General features: G+C 41.1%; 1 long non-coding RNA gene across 1 annotated transcript in view; it reads left to right on the forward strand.

Annotated features, from left to right (window-relative positions):
- Positions 1-344: 344 nt before the first annotated feature.
- Positions 345-16902, forward strand: part of LOC145540862 (uncharacterized) — a 63632-nt gene continuing 47074 nt past the window's right edge. Inside the window, exons 1-2 of the long non-coding RNA XR_014078602.1 lie at positions 345-426; positions 9138-9236. This is a non-coding gene — a long non-coding RNA (uncharacterized LOC145540862). The remainder of the gene's footprint in view (positions 427-9137; positions 9237-16902) is intronic.

A 16902-nucleotide genomic window follows, 5' to 3' on the forward strand; every position in this document is an offset into this window, starting at 1 on the left:
TTAATTTCTATTTATTTATTTATTTTACTTTACAATATTGTAGTAGTTTTTGCCATACATTGACATGAATCAGCCATGGGTTTACATGTGTTCCCCATCCTGGACCCCCCTCCCACCTCCCTCCCCATCCCATCCCTCTGGGATTGCCCAGCCCTGAGCATTTGTCTCATTAGAACTGCACTTTTTAAACTTGACCTCAACTCTCTGGCACTGTGCTTGCCACCAGGCAAGAAGTTGGTGCCGAGTTGGGCCAATCACAGCACCTTATTCCCTGGCAACAATGATTGGTCTGAGAATGTGCATGCGTACTCAGCTAGACCAATCAGCGTCTTTCCTTGGCTTTTACAGAAACAGAAGCTCGCAGGAGAGAGGAAGTGGTTCTTTACTGTCTTGCCTAGATACTGGGAAGATGAAACTGTGTGAACTGTAAGTGGCTCTGGTGTTAGCCAACAGGTAAAGGTGATCAGCAGGAGTGAAGGCAGGCAGCAGAGAGGTACAGAGAGGAGGAGAAGCGGGTAGAGAGAGATCTTTGGCTGTGGGAGTCTGGTTCTCTTACTCAGAAGGCACCCCTCTTTCTGTGGTCTTTTATCAGCGAGTGGGATCTATTTCTTTCTTTTAAGTTTGTGTTTTGAAGCTTTGCAGTCAACCAACGCTTTGTTAGAACCAAATAGTTGCAACATGCAGATTTTGTTTTGCTTTGTTAAATAAACAAGTTAAGTAAATATGCCTTCTTTACCCTCGAATGTAGATGACAGTCTGCAGATATGTACAAGCACACTATATGTTTTCCCCCTCTGAATTCTTTCCTACTTCGACATTTCTTCTATATCATTTACGTAATAAGAAATAAGAAAAATAAAGTTTGAGAAATGTGTCTAGCCACCTGGCTAAGCTCATGCAACTGCCAAGCAATCAAGTCTGCCAGACAGACATTAATCTGGAAATTTTCTTTTAAAACTAATCAGTTTGATTCAAATGTTTTTGTTGAAATGTGTTATAGGTCAAAGAAGAACTGGCTGTCTCAGAAAGCAGCCTGTTCATAACAATTAACACCTCTAGGGGAAAAAAGTGTTTTTATCTTGAGCACAGGATCAAAAGTAATAAGAGAACACTGAATAGGTACACTCATCAAATAAAATGTTACCTTTTGTATTAAGTTTGGAACTTCTGAGGCAGGACAACTGAAATGGATTCTGCACAGCATAGTGTCAATCACAGAGTTCTTGTTAGGGGAGGAGACTTAAAAAAAAAGAAAATCTCCCTGGCTTTGGTTTCTTTGAGATTTTTCTGCAGGAGAGAGTAGGGGCCTGGTGAGTGGACAAAAGATGAACAGAGAAAAAATTACTGCAAGAGTTCTAATTCTGGAACAATGTGAATGGACACCTGGGCATGGTACGGGTAAGGGAGACCACTTATTCTCGAATACCATCTACCATTTTTTGAACTTATTCTTGCCGGAAGTGTTCTTTCCACATGCAAAGGGAAAAAATAGCAGAAAATGTGAAAATTTCTCTTGAGTTCTGTAGAGCTAACGGCCAAACCAGTATTTGCATTCCCTGACTTCACGTTTAAAACTTTATTCTGAATGCAGAAGTATTTAGAAGGTTTATACAAGTTTGAAGGTAGACAGGAATGGAGACATACACTGAATTTAAACTCCCTGTTTGAGCCCTTCCCTTGCCTGGAATTCAGCAGATGCATGATGGGCTAGCTGGCAGGAGGCTTGGGTGAAGTCACCAAGGGAACTCTTTGGCTGTGGCTCATGATTTAAGTCTGTTTAATCGTTTTGGCACGGTCAATATGTTGTTCATGGGTGGAAATAGAAGTAATGAGGATATTTAGGTTGATGCTATTTCTGACTTTCCTGAAGGAGCAGCAGTAGGATTTTTTTGATCTTTGACATTCAGAATGGAGATTCAGACCCCCCCAGGAAAGATGTTGAGTGATGATGTCCACTCCTTAACATTAATGAAAACTGAATTCCTCCAGGGAAAGAAATCCAATCCCCTGGAAAGCAATCTTGGAGAGAAAGTGGCAGAGTTTGTGCTAACTGATTCATTTGTGAAAATTAAAAACACTCTGTAACTGGACATTGTGAATAGAAGCTTGTACTTTTCTTGATGAGGTTTCCTATTATATATGTGTGTCTTTTCATGGTGACACCTTACTTACTAATATTCAGTTATCTGAGACTTTGCCATGATCCCAAAAGTGAGATAAAATTGGTTGAACTAGATGCCCCTGAGTCCATTAACTAAAGCCCTTGCACTTCATCTGTAGATGTGCTTGTGATTTTCTTCTAGTGTGTTCTCACTTGAGTAAAACACTAGTGCACTACTGTCTCTCCACTTGCATGAACCGGACCTCTAATAATTATCCCAAGGCCCTTGCCTTCATCCTAGCACACCCATCCAGGCCATGTTGCACTGACTTTCTAAGTAGCTCTCAAATGGTCTTCTCCCTTTCACCCATAGGAGTTCATTTATTTTGTGCAACAGAGACTTTTGGCAGCCTGGTGAAGCCCATGGGCCTCTTTTCAGAATAAGACTTAAATTCATGAAATAAAGTACATAGGAGTACAAAGGAAGCCAATTATGTTAAAATGCAGATATCAAAATATTAAAAATGGAATTATAATAAAATACATGCTTCTTTATTAATGCATTGTAAAATAACATGATATAGTGGCAGGCCTGACAGCTCTAGCAATTTTCAAGCAATGTTGAGTGTAAGTGATATCCTGATGTATCTGCAGCAGCTGTAATATGACCTGAACACACCTGTAACTCCTCTTGGTTACAAGGTCACAGGTGGTGCTGATACTACTGTGGATTATTGTCTATTACACAGTCCTCATGGAAGGAGATTAAATTTCAGTCAGAAGTTGGTGAAAATAAAGAAGTGCTCGTTTTCCCATCTAAGTTCACAGATTCTGTGGAGCCCAGACTGAGAACTCTGGCCTTAGTCTAAGCCATTGGATATTCTTCCACCCTCTCCTAGTAGACATACATATGCATCCAAGCCATCCTGCACTCTGTGGCCAAGGTGGTGTTTCCAAATGCAAAATTTGTTGTCACCTGTCTCTCACCCACTTATACCTCAGCTGTCCCCTTATTGCTCTTAGACTAGAGACTGAAAGGCCTGGGTCTCAGCCATGGGGGTCCTGTGTTGTGGATTTTCTTTGTCCTCTTAGACCATAGGGGTTTTACACACGTGTTTCCTGCTGCTGGGAATGTTCTCCATGCTCTTCTTCACCAGTTAATGCTTCCAGATTTCAGCTCAAACACCACTTGCTCAAAGAAGCCTCCTCTGGTCTCCCTGACTAGTTCTGGGTTCCCTGCTGCACCCGAGTCTCTCATTCCTCAGAAAGGATGTTGCATTTATTTGTGCGGTTCTCTGGCTAATCTCCGGAGGAGGCAATGGCAACCCACCCCAGTACTCTTGCCTGGAAAATCCTATGGACGGAGGAACCTGGTAAGTTGCAGTCCATGGGGTCGCTAAGAGTCGGACACGACTAAACGAATTCCCTTTCACTTTTCACTTTCATGCATTGGAGAAGGAAATGGCAACCCACTCCAGTGTTCTTGGCTGGAGAATCCCAAGGACAGGGGAGCCTGGTGGGCTGCTGTCTATGGGGTCGCACAGAGTCTGACATGACTGAAGTGACTTAGCAGCAGCAGCAGCAGCTGGCTAATCTCTGTCTGCATCCATTGGCTCTGCGTTCCGTGAGAATGGGATCTACTCTATTTCCAGGATGGTGCCTGGCACATAGGAGAGGCTCGTTCAGTACTAGCAGGATGAAGAAATGAGTGAATGAACAGTTCCAACAAGCATTTAGCATCTAAAATCCAATGGTGGTGTAGGGAGTGAGATCGAGAATGAAAGAAGAGCACAGAGGCAGACTCATGACAGCAGAGAGAAATGATGATTATCTCTTGTTCTCTCATTTGAGGAAACAGAAATCCTCAACAGCAAAGAAGTAAATAAAACAGACACCTTCTCCCCTGAGACTGAAGCCTTTCAGTATAACCCAAAAAAGAGAAAGTTTTATGTACGTGGACAGGAACCTATAACATAGTACCACTGTTTTACAGGACAGAACATTAACTTTCATCCTAAGGTCAACTCTAAATATTAAGAAAAGGTTGCTGCTGCTGCTGCTGCTAAGTCGCTTCAGTCGTGTCCAACTCTGTGCGACCCCATAGACAGCAGCCCACCAGGCTCCCCCATCCCTGGGATTCTCCAGCCAAGAACACTGGAGTGGGTTGCCATTTCCTTCTCCAATGCATGAAAGTGAAAAGTGAAAGTGAATTCGCTCAGTTGTGTCCAACTCTTAGTGACCCCATGGACTGCAGCCTACCGGGCTCCTCCGTCCATGGGATTTTCCAGGAAAGAGTACTAGAGTGGGTTGCCAATGCCTTTTCCATAAGAAAAGGTTAAGTTCCATTATTATATTCACATATTAAAAAGAAATGTCACAAAAATGATACGAATCAAGACTTTTGAAAAGAAATAATTATTTGGAAAATAAGCTAATATTGATATATGTGGTCAGTTGATTATAGCATGTGTGTTTGTGCATATACATACATATTTATTTACTTCCTAGAATTATATTCTTTAATCTCAATATTTAGATATTTAATTTGCTTATTGATATATATATATATATATCTCCCTTCAACAAATTAACTGAGAAGTAGAATATTTAGTGGGTACCAATGGAGATTACTAATGAGGCCAATTTATGGGTAATTTTCTTACAGACTAAGTTATGGCATTGTATTCTCTGACATAGATTTCAATCCCACCTCCAGCTAGACATGGTACAAATGCAGGCCTAGTGGATTTGATATAAGTACATGGATGGATGGTATATATCTAACCTCCTTAATTACAAGATGCCTCAGGTTGACTTCTATAACATAATTTTGAGTATAGAGGAAAACAATAGAATGGGAAAGACTAGAGATCTCTTTAAGAAAATTAGAGATACCAAGGGAACATTTCATGCACAGATGGGCTCAATAAAGGACAGAAATGGTGTGGACCTAACAGAAGCAGAAGATATTAAGAGGTGGCAAGAATACACAGAAGAACTATACAAAAAAGATCTTCACGACCCAGATAATCACGACAGTGTGATCACTCACACTCACCTAGAGCCAGACATCCTGGAATGTGAAGTCAAGTGGGCCTTAGGAAGCATCACTACGAACAAAGCTAGTGGAAGTGATGGAATTCCAGTTGAGCTATTTCAAATCCTGAAAGATGATGCTGTGAAAGTGCTGCGCTCAATATGTCAACAAATTTGGAAAACTCAGCAGTGGCCACAAGACTGGAAAAGGTCAGTTTTCATTCCAATCCTAAAGAAAGGCAATGCCAAAGAATGCTCAAACTGCTACACAATTGCACTCATCTCACACGCTAGTAAACTAATGCTGAAAATTCTCCAAGCCGGGCTTCAGCAATATGTGAACCGTGAACTTCCAGATGTTCAAGCTGGTTTTAGAAAAGGCAGAGGAACCAGAGATCAAATTGCCAACATCCGATGGATCATCGAAAAAGGAAGAGAGTTTCAGAAAAACATCTATTTCTGCTTTATTGACTACGCCAAAGCCTTTGACCGTGTGGATCACAATAAACTGTGGAAAACTCTGAGGAAGATGGGAATACCAGACCACCTGACCTGCCTCTTGAGAAACCTGTATGCAGGTCAGGAAGCAACAGTTAGAACTGGACATGGAACAACAGACTGGTTCCAAATAGGAAAAGGAGTACATCAAGGCTGTATATTGTCACCCTGCTTATTTAACTTATATACAGAGTACATCATGAGAAATGCTGGGCTGGAGGAAGCACAAGCTGGAATCAAGATTGCTGGGAGAAACATCAATAACCTCAGATATGCAGATGACACCACCCTTATGGCAGAAAGTGAAGAAGAACTAAAGAGCCTCTTGATGAAGGTGAAAGAGGAGAGTGAAAAAGTTGGCTTAAAGCTCAACATTCAGAAAACTAAGATCATGGCATCCAGTCCCATCACTTCATGGCAAATAGATGGGGAAACAGTGACTGACTTTATTTTTTGGGGCTCCAAAATCACTGCAGATGGTGATTGCAGCCATGAAATTAAAAGATGCTTACTCCTTGGAAGGAAAGTTGTGACCAACCTAGATAGCATATTAAAAAGCAGAGACATTACTTTGCCAACAAAGATCTGTCTAGTCAAGGCTATGGTTTTTCCAGTGGTCATGTATGGATGTGAGAGTTGGACGGTGAAGAAAGCTGAGCCCCAAAGAATTGATGCTTTTGAACTGTGGTGTTGGAGAAGACTCTTCTTGAGAGTCCCTTGGACTGCAAGGAGATCCAATCAGTCCATCCTAAGGGAGATCAGTCGTGGGTGTTCATTTGAAGGACTGATGTTGAAGCTGAAACTTCAATACTTTGGCCACCTGATGCGAAGAGCTGACTCATTGGAAAAGACCCAGATGCTGGGAAAGATTGAGGGCAGGAGGAGAAGGGGAAAACAGAGGATGAGATGGTTGGATGGCATCACCGACTCAATGGACATGGGTTTGGGCAGATGGTGATGGACAGGGAGGCCTAGTGTGCTATGGTTCATGGGGTCACAAAGAGTCGGACACGACTGAGTGACTGAACTGAACTGAACTGAACCATGCTCAGGGCTTGATAGCAGGTAGTGACATGTATGGAAATCCCATAACAGCATTGGGTCTGTTTTCTTATATAATTGGATGCATTCTTACTGAGGTTGGACTGCTGTATGGGGTCTCCTTTACAGGAGAAAGTGTGAATAGTAGTCCTTGGCTGGCAAAAGGCAGGACATTTTTATTCTGAAGGCCCACAGTAGAAGATGAATCATCAGGTATTTACCCTGCACACCTTCTGCATGTGAGGCAAATCTCGGAGTGGCAACTCTGGAGGGCTTGTTCTCTCCAAGATGTTCCAGGAAGGACAGGAACCACTTTGCATCTCTCAAACACTGCTCAAGATTTGGATGCAAACAGAAAGTTAACTGATAGGCTTATCTGTTGCTCATCTCTTACTTAAAGTAAAACTACATAGAACCCTCCTTCCTTGAGGAGGAGGCGAGTCCAAGCTGGGAAAGTGATTGGCTATGTGGACTGGAGCCAAGGGCCTGGGCTCCAGCCATTAGTGATTGCTTGGGCCTGTCTTCATTCCATTTTTTTTTGTGCTGGGTTTGGACTCAGCAGCCTGAAACAATGCCAATGAAGCTGTCACATTCTGTTGTGTCAAAGGGACTCAAGCATCTTTAGGCTGGGACCACTGAAATGATGGAGTGTTATGGTCTTCCTCCTTAATGCTCATTTAATGCCTATTCAGGGAGCACTTTATTTACACATCATTTACATGCAATTTTGGGTGAAAATTCAGTATGCTCTTACATGGGAGCCATATTTTTATTTAAATAAGATGAGCCCTTTATACTCTATGTGCAAGGCCTGCGTGTATATTTCTAAACTATTTGCAGTGAGACTTTATCATAGAATTACATTACAATTTTTAACAAAAATTATGCTCAGGTTTCAAAGGAAGAAAAATAGGTTGAAACAAGAAAACATTCATATGATAATTCTTAAGAATAATTCAGAAGAATTACAGTCTTACGTAAGTAAGCCTTAGCCTAGAGGTTTATTACCTTATCTATGTCTTAGGTTGATAGGTAGTAGAAATACAAATGCCAATATAATACAAACCTTGGAGAAGTCAAATCATTATGTATTCTATTTACTAGACAATTCAGAGATTATTTATATTGTTTCTGATTCCTGGTTCATAGAGTTAAAAAGCACGGAATGAGGCTTTATGTGTATACAAGAATAATCCAAATATAAAATTAAAAATCATAGAAAAGAATAATAACAATGGTTCATGGAGATCTCATCATACCCAGATATTGAAACAGAAGAAAATTCTTTTTCGAGTCAGAGTTTTATTATCTTGAAGCAATGACTGGCAAACGAACGAGGTGTCTTAGTAGTTAAACAAGTAGAGACCCATATTTCACTTATTTATGGTGCTTATAAGTGACCAGGGCAAGGATTTTAAAGCCATTATCACAAGGATAGTATCAATCACTCCTAGTCCATTTCTGTTTTTTAATGGGTATGTAAAGCAACAGAACATGTAATTCATAGACAGTTCTTTTAATTAAAGTTGGAGATGAAAGAGTTATTTGGGACCTGTTTCTCTGAATGAAGTTTATTGATATTTTTAATTGAATTCTGAATTGAATTTCCAATAAACTGGAATGTAGGGATTTCTCTCCAACTACATGGACTATTTTAGAGATTAATGACCAATCATTTTAAGAGTCAAAAGGACTTGAACCAGCTTTTGATGTGAGAGAAGGAACCACTGTATTTCCATTTTAAGTGTTTATTCAGCTGTGGTTTGAGACACATTAAGAATAAATTGATTTCAAAGTTAAAGGTGTTGATATTATTAATTTATAGTGTAGTTGGCAATTATTTAACCTGTGTAATAGCACCTCTGTCCTATGCCAACTTCATTTCCACACCTATGGTTTAGAGATGCCATTTCCCCTTAGTAATTATGAAGCTGGAAAGGACTCTTTGCAGCTGGTTCTTGGTTCTTTTTGCCATTCACAGTGTTCCATGAATATAAAACCCTGGGGTTTGGTTGATTTGGGGGAATGTTTATTTCTAGTCCACACATCTTGTGATAGCATGTGTAAATGGGCCTGCATTTTATAAAGATGATTGAAGACTGTGAGGGGATTTTTAGTCCCTGCATAAAAGGTATTATAAAGTGGCAGAAGAAAAAAATGGAAAATACAAAAATGCGAAGAGAATTCCCCCAACAACACAACAAAGATTTTCTGTAGCCACAGATAGCCCTTCTGCACCCAAATCCCACCTGAATGGTGGTGTTTATTCACACACCTCATGGACAGCTGAGTGCAGAGTTGCTCTGGATGAAACAGTGATGCAGGTCTCTGGCTTGTCTTTGGCTAGTTTAACCTCCCAGGTCAGCACTCTCCCCGCCCCTTCCCCACTAGGAGCCTCACTTCCACTCTTCCTCCATGTCAGGCTCTCAGCATCCCTTTCTCTGTTTTAATCTTTGTTTAGGTAGCAAAGCCTGCTCGCCAGGACCCAGAGGCACAGAACCCAGAGGAGCTGTTACTCAGCCCAGAGACACAGCAGACTGTAAGAATTCCGACAGATACTGTAAGGTCACTTAATCAATTGTGTGCTTTGCTCATTTAGGCTATAATTTCACACACAACCTTTCAGCTGACGTAAAGCAAGAGAAATGATGGCTGGAGGCACAAGATGTAGGAACTGAGGCCGTGAAGGGGGAAGCTGAGATGAAACTTTGTGTATTTTTGCTTGCTCATCTTTGTTAAAAATTGATTTCACAAAGAGTTTCTTATTTTAATCTTATAGAACCAATACTTGGCTTTGTTGATCATCTCTCTATTTTGTGTTTGTTTTCATTTCATTCACTTCTGCACTTACATTTTTAACAACTTCTTGTTTTTTTTCTCCTGTTTTAAATTGGATGCTCAACTCATTAATTTTTGGTTTTTAAATTATCTAACCATAAGCATTTAAAGATATATTATACATTTCTCTCTATGTACTATTTTTGCTATCCACAGGGTTTGATATGTAGTATTTTCATTATTATTAATTTCTGAGTATGTGTAAATTTCCATGACTTTTATCTTGAGTTATTAGAAGTTTGATCCTAAATGTTTCAAGTATGTAGCCCCCACCCCCACCCCACCGTCTTCTGGCAACTGACTTCTGATTCTTCTGTATTGAATTGTTTTGTGGTCAGAGGGCAGGTTCTATTTGACATAGGTTTCTTGAAATTTGCTGAGACTTGTTTGGCCTAAAATTGTGGTCAGTTTTTATTAATGTCCCATGTGTGTACTTGGGAAAAATACATATTTTTTCATTGTCAGGTCCATGGTTCTATTTGCACCTAACGAACTAAACCTGAAAATGATGTTGTTCAGGAACTTCCCTGGTGGTTCAGTGGCTAAGACTCTGCGTTCCCAGTGCAGGGGGCCTGGGTTCAATCCCTGGTTGGGGAACTAGATCCCAACATTGCAACTAAGAAAGTGAAATGAAAAGGATGTTGTTCAGATCAGCTCTGTCTGTGCTGGCTCTTCTCTCTTTGCCCCTCCAGATGTCCTTTCTAAGCTTTCTCACCCTACTTTGTGCTGCAGGAGGCTGACCCGCGTGAACTATATCAAGTACTCCCTACCCCTGGCTCCCTTGGCTCAGCAAATGGGGATGTAGGTAGGAGATCAGAAAGAGATGGAGAGAAAGGTCAGAAGAGTAACTCATCCAGCTCTTTCCTTCTGGGCCATTTTGGCAAAGACTGCAGTCCTGCAATCCTCTGAAGAATTCCACTGAGATTGTCAGTCGTGTTGGTGACCAAGTACTTTAGGCCTAGGTAGGGTAAGCAGCCTTGCTGCTAGCCCTGAATGTTCTCCATCCATCCCTTAACCTCGCCATACTTTGTGAATATTTAAACTCTCTCTCTTCACCTCATGTGAGTGTGGCTTCACTTTTCTGCTAAGGTCTGACTGATAGCCTCCTGGGTACATTTTGCCTGTGTGACTTAACAATAATTGAGAGAGATGGAATGAGATCTTCTGTTATGACAGTGAGCTTGCTAAGTTCTATGCTTTCTGTATTTGGGGGCAGTTTTTTAAAAGTGCATGTACATTTAGATTTGTCCTATCTTCCTAGTGAAGTGAATCTTTTATCATGATAAAGTAGCCTTCTCCATACTTTTTGGATTCTTTGACATTCTTAATCTCAGGATTCCTTGACATTCTTAAGAATTATTGCGAACCTCAGAGATTTATGCTTAAATGGGTTATATTTAGCCATATTTACCATGTTAGAAACTAAAACTGAGAAAAGATTATTATTTCATTAAAAAGTAGCAATGAACATTACATGTAACATAACATTTAAAAAATTTTAAAGTTCTATTTTCTGAAACAAAAATTAGTGAAAAAAAGTGGCATTGCTTTATATTTTTGTAAATCTCTTTAAATTCTGGTTTATTTAAAGATAACTAAATTCTCATTACTGCTTCTGCATCTAATCTGATTGAATGTGTTGTTTTGGTTGTGGGTAAAGTATATGAATTTGGCAATAAGCAGTTCATGATCTGAGCCACAGTCTGCTCCCGGTCTTGTTTTTGCTGACTGTATAGAGCTTCTCCATCTTTGGCTGCAAAGAATATAATCAATCTGATTTTGGTGTTGACCATCTGGTGATGTCCACGTGTAGAGTCTTCTCTTGTGTTTTTGGAAGAGGGTGTTTGCTATGACCAGTGCATTCTCTTGGCAAAACTCTGTTAGCCTTTGCCCTGTTTCATTCTGTACTCCAAGGCCAAATTTGCCTGTTACGCCAGGTGTTTCTTGACTTCCTACTTTTGCATTCCAGTCCCCTATAATGAAAAGGACATCTTTTTTGGGTGTTAGTTCTAGAAGGTCTTGTAGGTCTTCATAGAACCATTCAACTTCAGCTTCTTTGGCATTACTGGTCGGGGCATAGACTTGGATTACTGTGATATTGAATGGTTTGCCTTGGAAATGAACAGAGATCATTCTATCATTTTTGAGATTGCATCCAAGTACTGCCTTTTGGACTCTTTTGTTGACCATGATGGCTACTCCATTTCTTCTAAGGGATTCTTGCCCACAGTAGTAGATAGAATGGTCATCTTAGTTAAATTCACCCATTCCAGTCCATCTTAGTTCGCTGATTCCTAGAATGTCGATGTTCACTCTTGCCATCTCCTGTTTGACCACTTCCAATTTGCCTTGATTCATGGACCTAACATTCCAGGTTCCTGTGCAATATTGCTCTTTATAGCATCGGACTTTGCATCTATCACCAGTCACATCCACAGCTGGGTATCGTTTTTGCTTTGGCTCCATCCCATCATTCTTTCTGGAGTTATTTTTCCACTGATCTCCAGTAGCATATTGGGCAGTTACTGACCTGGGGAGTTCATCTTTCATTGTCCTATCTTTTTGCCTTTTCATACTGTTCATGGGGTTCTCAAGGCAGAATACTGAAGTGGTTTGCCATGCCCTTCTCTAGTGGACCACATGCTGTCAGACCTCTCCACCATGACCCATCCGTCTTGGGTGGCCCCACACAGCATGGCATGAAGAAAGTAGGGAAAACCACTAGTCCATTCAGGTATGACCTAGATCAAATCCCTTATGAGTATACAGTAGAAGTGACAAGTAGATTTAAGGGACTAGATCTGATAGACAGAGTGCCTGATGAACTATGGACAGAGGTTCGTGACATTGTACAGGAGACAGGGATCAAGACCATCCCCATGGAAAAGAAATGCAAAAAAGCAAAATGGCTGTCTGAGGAGGACTTACAGATAGCTGGGAAGAGAAGAGAGGAGAAAAGCAAAGGAGAAAAGGAAAGATATTCCCATCTGAATGCAGAGTTCCAAAGAATAGCAAGGAGAGATAAGAAAGCCTTCCTCAGCGATCAATGCAAAGAAAGAGAGGAAAACAACAGATTGGGAAAGACTAGAGATCTCTTCAAGAAAATTCGAGATACCAAAGGAACATTTCATGCAAAGATAGGCTCGATAAAGGACAGAAATGGTATGGACCTAAGAGAAGCAGAAGATATTAAGAAGAGGTGGCAAGAATACACAGAAGAACTGTACAAAAAAGATCTTCATGACCCAGATAATCACGATGGTGTGATCACTCACCTAGAGCCAGACATCCTGGAATGTGAAGTCAAGTGGGCCTTAGAAAGCATCACTACGAACAAAGCTAGTGGAAGTGATGGAATTCCAGTTGAGCTATTTCAAATCCTGAAAGATGATGCTGTGAAAGTGCTGCACTCAATATGCCAGCAAATCTGGAAAACTCAGCAGTGGCCACAGGACTGGAAAAGGTCAGTTTTTGTTCCAATCCCAAAGAAAGGCAATGCCAAAGAATGCTCAAACTACCGCACAATTGCACTCATCTCACATGCTAGTAAAGTAATGCTCAAAATTCTCCAAGCCAGGCTTCAGCAATACGTGAACCGTGAACTTCCAGATGTTCAAGCTGGTTTTAGAAAAGGCAGAGGAACCAGAGATAAAATTGCCAATATCCGCTGGATCATCGAAAAAGCAAGAGAGTTCCAGAAAAACATCTATTTCTGCTTTATTGGTTATGCCAAAGCCTTTGACTGTGTGGAAAATTCTGAAAGAGATGGGGATACCAGATCATCTGACTTGTCTCTTGAGAAACCTATATGCAGGTCAGGGAGCAACAGTTAGAACTGGACATGGAACAACAGACTGGTTCCAAATAGGAAAAGGAGTACGTCAAGGCTGTATATTGTCACCCTGCTTATTTAACTTCTATGCGGAGTACATCATGAGAAACGCTGGGCTGGATGAAGCACAAGCTGGAATCAAGATTGCCGGGAGAAATATCAATAACCTCAGATATGTGGATGACACCACCCTTATGGCAGAAAGTGAAGGAGAACTAAAGAGCCTCTTGATGAAAGTGAAAGAGGAGAGTGAAAAAGTTGGCTTAAAGCTCAACGTTCAGAAAACTAAGATCATGGCATCCAGTCCCATCACTTCATGGGAAATAGATGGGGAAACAGTGGAAACAGTGTCAGACTTTATTTTTTGGGGGCTCCAAAATCACTGCTGATGGTGATTGCAGCCATGAAATTAAGAGATGCTTACTCCTTGGAAGGAAGGTTATGGCCAACCTAGATAGAATATTTAAAAGCAGAGACATTACTTTGCCAACAAAAGTCCGTCTAGTCAAAGCTATGGTGTTTCCAGTGGTCATGTATGGATGTGAGATTTGCATGGTGAAGAAAGCTGAGTGCCGCAGAATTGATGCTTTTGAAGTGTGATGTTGGGGAAGACTCTTGAGAGTCCCTTGGACTGCAAGGAGATCCAATCAATCCATCCTAAAGGAGATCAGTCCTGGGTGTTCATTGGAAGGACTGATGTTGAAGCTGAAACTCCAATACTTTGGCCACCTCATGCGAAGAGTTGACTCATTGGAAAAGACCCTAATGCTGGGAAGGATTGGGGGCAGGAGGAGAAGGGGACGACAGAGGATGAGATGGTTGGATGGCATCACCGACTCGATGGACATGGGTTTGGGTAGACTCCAGGAGTTGGTGATGGACAGAGAGGCCTGGTGTGCTGCAATTCATGGGGTCGCAAAGAGTCGGACATGACTGAGTGACTGAACTAAACTGAACTGAAAGTATATGAAAAAAATCCAGCTTCACACGGACATGTAGTTGGAAAAGGCAACAGCATTGTCACAGCCTTTTAAGACAGTCATAGACATTCATCTTTGTTACTACTCTGAAACTCAACAAGGGCTTCCCAGGTGGCGTGGTGGTAAAGAATCCACCTGCCAATGCGGGAGACACAGGAGACACAAGTTCAATCCCTGGGTTGGGAAGATCCCCTAGAGAAGGAAATGGCAACCTGCTCCTGTATTCTTGCCTGGGAAATCCCATGGCCAGAGGAGTCTGGTGGGCTACAGTCTGTGAGGCCCCAAAGAGTCAGACACGGCTGAGTGATTAGCACAGCACAGCAGAACTCAACCATGGGTGGGTTAGTTACAATGTGAAATCTGAAAACAGATCAATGAACTTTTCATATTCATTAAAATTCATTGATCTGTCTTGCACTTTGAATGGATCTCTTGCCCCTCCATGATTTTATGTTGTTATTCATTGTTGTTTGGGAAATATTGGTTCACTGAGCCATGCACATCTTCTAAATGTTGACACATTTTGTTATATCATATAAAACCCTTCATATTTGTGTTGTGCATTGAACATAAAGAACTAATTCTAGCTTCCACTCTGCTTCCAATTTACTATCCTTAGACAGTTTTCCCATGTGTAAAATGAAAATGATGAATATGCTTTTCTCCCAGTGTGCTTGGAGGAAGAAATGATGCCATGGCAGTGAGGGCATTTTGTGAGTGCTCAGATGCAACTGAAACAGCTTTAAAGACAGAAAGTTTAGAAAATTGTGTCCTCATTGTCTTTTCTCAAATATGTTTAGATGTTAACATATTAATAAACACAATGATTATATTATCATTAATATTCTATTCAAAAGTAATTGGTATAATATTCACTTTTTGCCATGGAGAATCAGCAAAGTGTTGATAATTTGCATTTTGAGTGAATAAAAGAACACTTTTGGCTCATTGATGTATTTGTTTGTCTTGAAATTAGCTCGCTCTTTTTTTTTTTTTTTTTTTGCTGCTTTTAATTTCAGCAAAGACTGACTTTAAATTTATTTTTATTTATTTAATTTTGGATGTGCTGTGCATCATGCAGGATCTTAGTTCCTGGATCAGGGATGGGACCAGTTCCCTCTGTAGAGGAAGCTCAGATTCTTAACCACTGGACCCCCAGGGAAGTCCCTTGAATTAATCCTTTCTGAGAGAGCTGCTTTCACTAATCAGTGTTGACCTTTTCATTGTATGGATAAGGTAGATGAAAATCTAAGAAGGTTGGTGACTTCCTCAGGGACCTACATCATGTGAAAGGCAGACTTAGGTCAAAGTCTTCATTTTCTGACTGTTTGCCTCACTATACCATTTCTCAAAGTTCTATTGGTAACATTTTGAGTATCTTCAGAGAGAAGAAGAGAATGTTTATGTGTATTTTTAGTTTTTAGGTTTCTGAAATCCTATCATCTGTTCCACTGATTCTTTCCAATTCATGGCAACCTTTTGAATACTTCAATTTTCTGGTAGCACCCGTGAAGGTAAAAAAAAAATTGAAAAAAATTTTATACAGTCATCACATTATTTGCCTACTCTTTTAGCACCAAATGCTGTTTGCATAGACTTGTTAGCTGGCTGGTCTACACAGTCTTTTAAATTTATAGGGGGAAAGGCCTAGTTTTGCATTGAACATGAGATCTCTTCCAGGCTGGCTTGACGTTACCCTATACCTGTTTCCTTCTACTGACAGGAACTTGTACCAGACCCCAGGCTGCATACTGTGACCCTTTCAGCTCAAGATTTCACCTGGCAGACGTTGCCAGTATGTGTTCTCAATTACAGCAAAAGTACAGTTTACACATTGATCGAACTTTGATGGCACCCCTGGCAGGGTTCAGGGTTCACCAAGGTACCATGAACACAGAGGAGAATGAGTGGGCTGCAAGCGGTTGCCGTAGTAAAAGCCCTAAGGATATCAGGCCCTGTCTCACTGCCTCTGCATCCCCCAGCTCCTTTCTGAGGGATCATTGTGAATTCCTGTACAATCTGTCCTGCGCTGTTTCCTGAACTAACCAAGAAATAGAGTGAAGATCCAGTATTATCTCTCCATCACTCCTTTGCTTATTCAGTGGGGTTTAGGATAGATTTTCTCTTTCCCTGTCCCAACAGACACAATCAAATAGTCTCATTTGTTCTTAAGGCACATTAACATCCGTCAACTCCGTGGCCCAAAGAGATGACACTCAAGTGTCCAAGTTGCTTGTGGACTATCTTCTCCACACCCCAGGCTGCCTCCTCATCCCCAATCCCTTTCCGTGACTCAGCTGGCCTCTTCTGAACCCCCATGTGGTCTTTCAGGGCCTGGTTTCTGCCCTAATTTTGCTTGTGCTCCTCTCTAAAGTTCGAGTCTCAACCTTGAGAGTAGGCTGGGACAAGGGGGTGGGACTGGGCTGGGTAGGGGGAGTGGGACTGAGAATTTATCCTCAAGTGTTGGTTTATTTATAGAGAAGATATTGAAACTCATATTCCAGCCCCAGTGAAATGTTTTCTGGACACATTATCAGGAAACCCCCGCCCAACACACGCACACGTTGAGTTTGGCC

Source organism: Giraffa tippelskirchi, chromosome 3 (genome assembly GCF_054371585.1).
Source record: "Giraffa tippelskirchi isolate mGirTip1 chromosome 3, T2T-mGirTip1v1.2.pri, whole genome shotgun sequence".
Taxonomy (NCBI): Eukaryota; Metazoa; Chordata; class Mammalia; order Artiodactyla; family Giraffidae; genus Giraffa; species Giraffa tippelskirchi.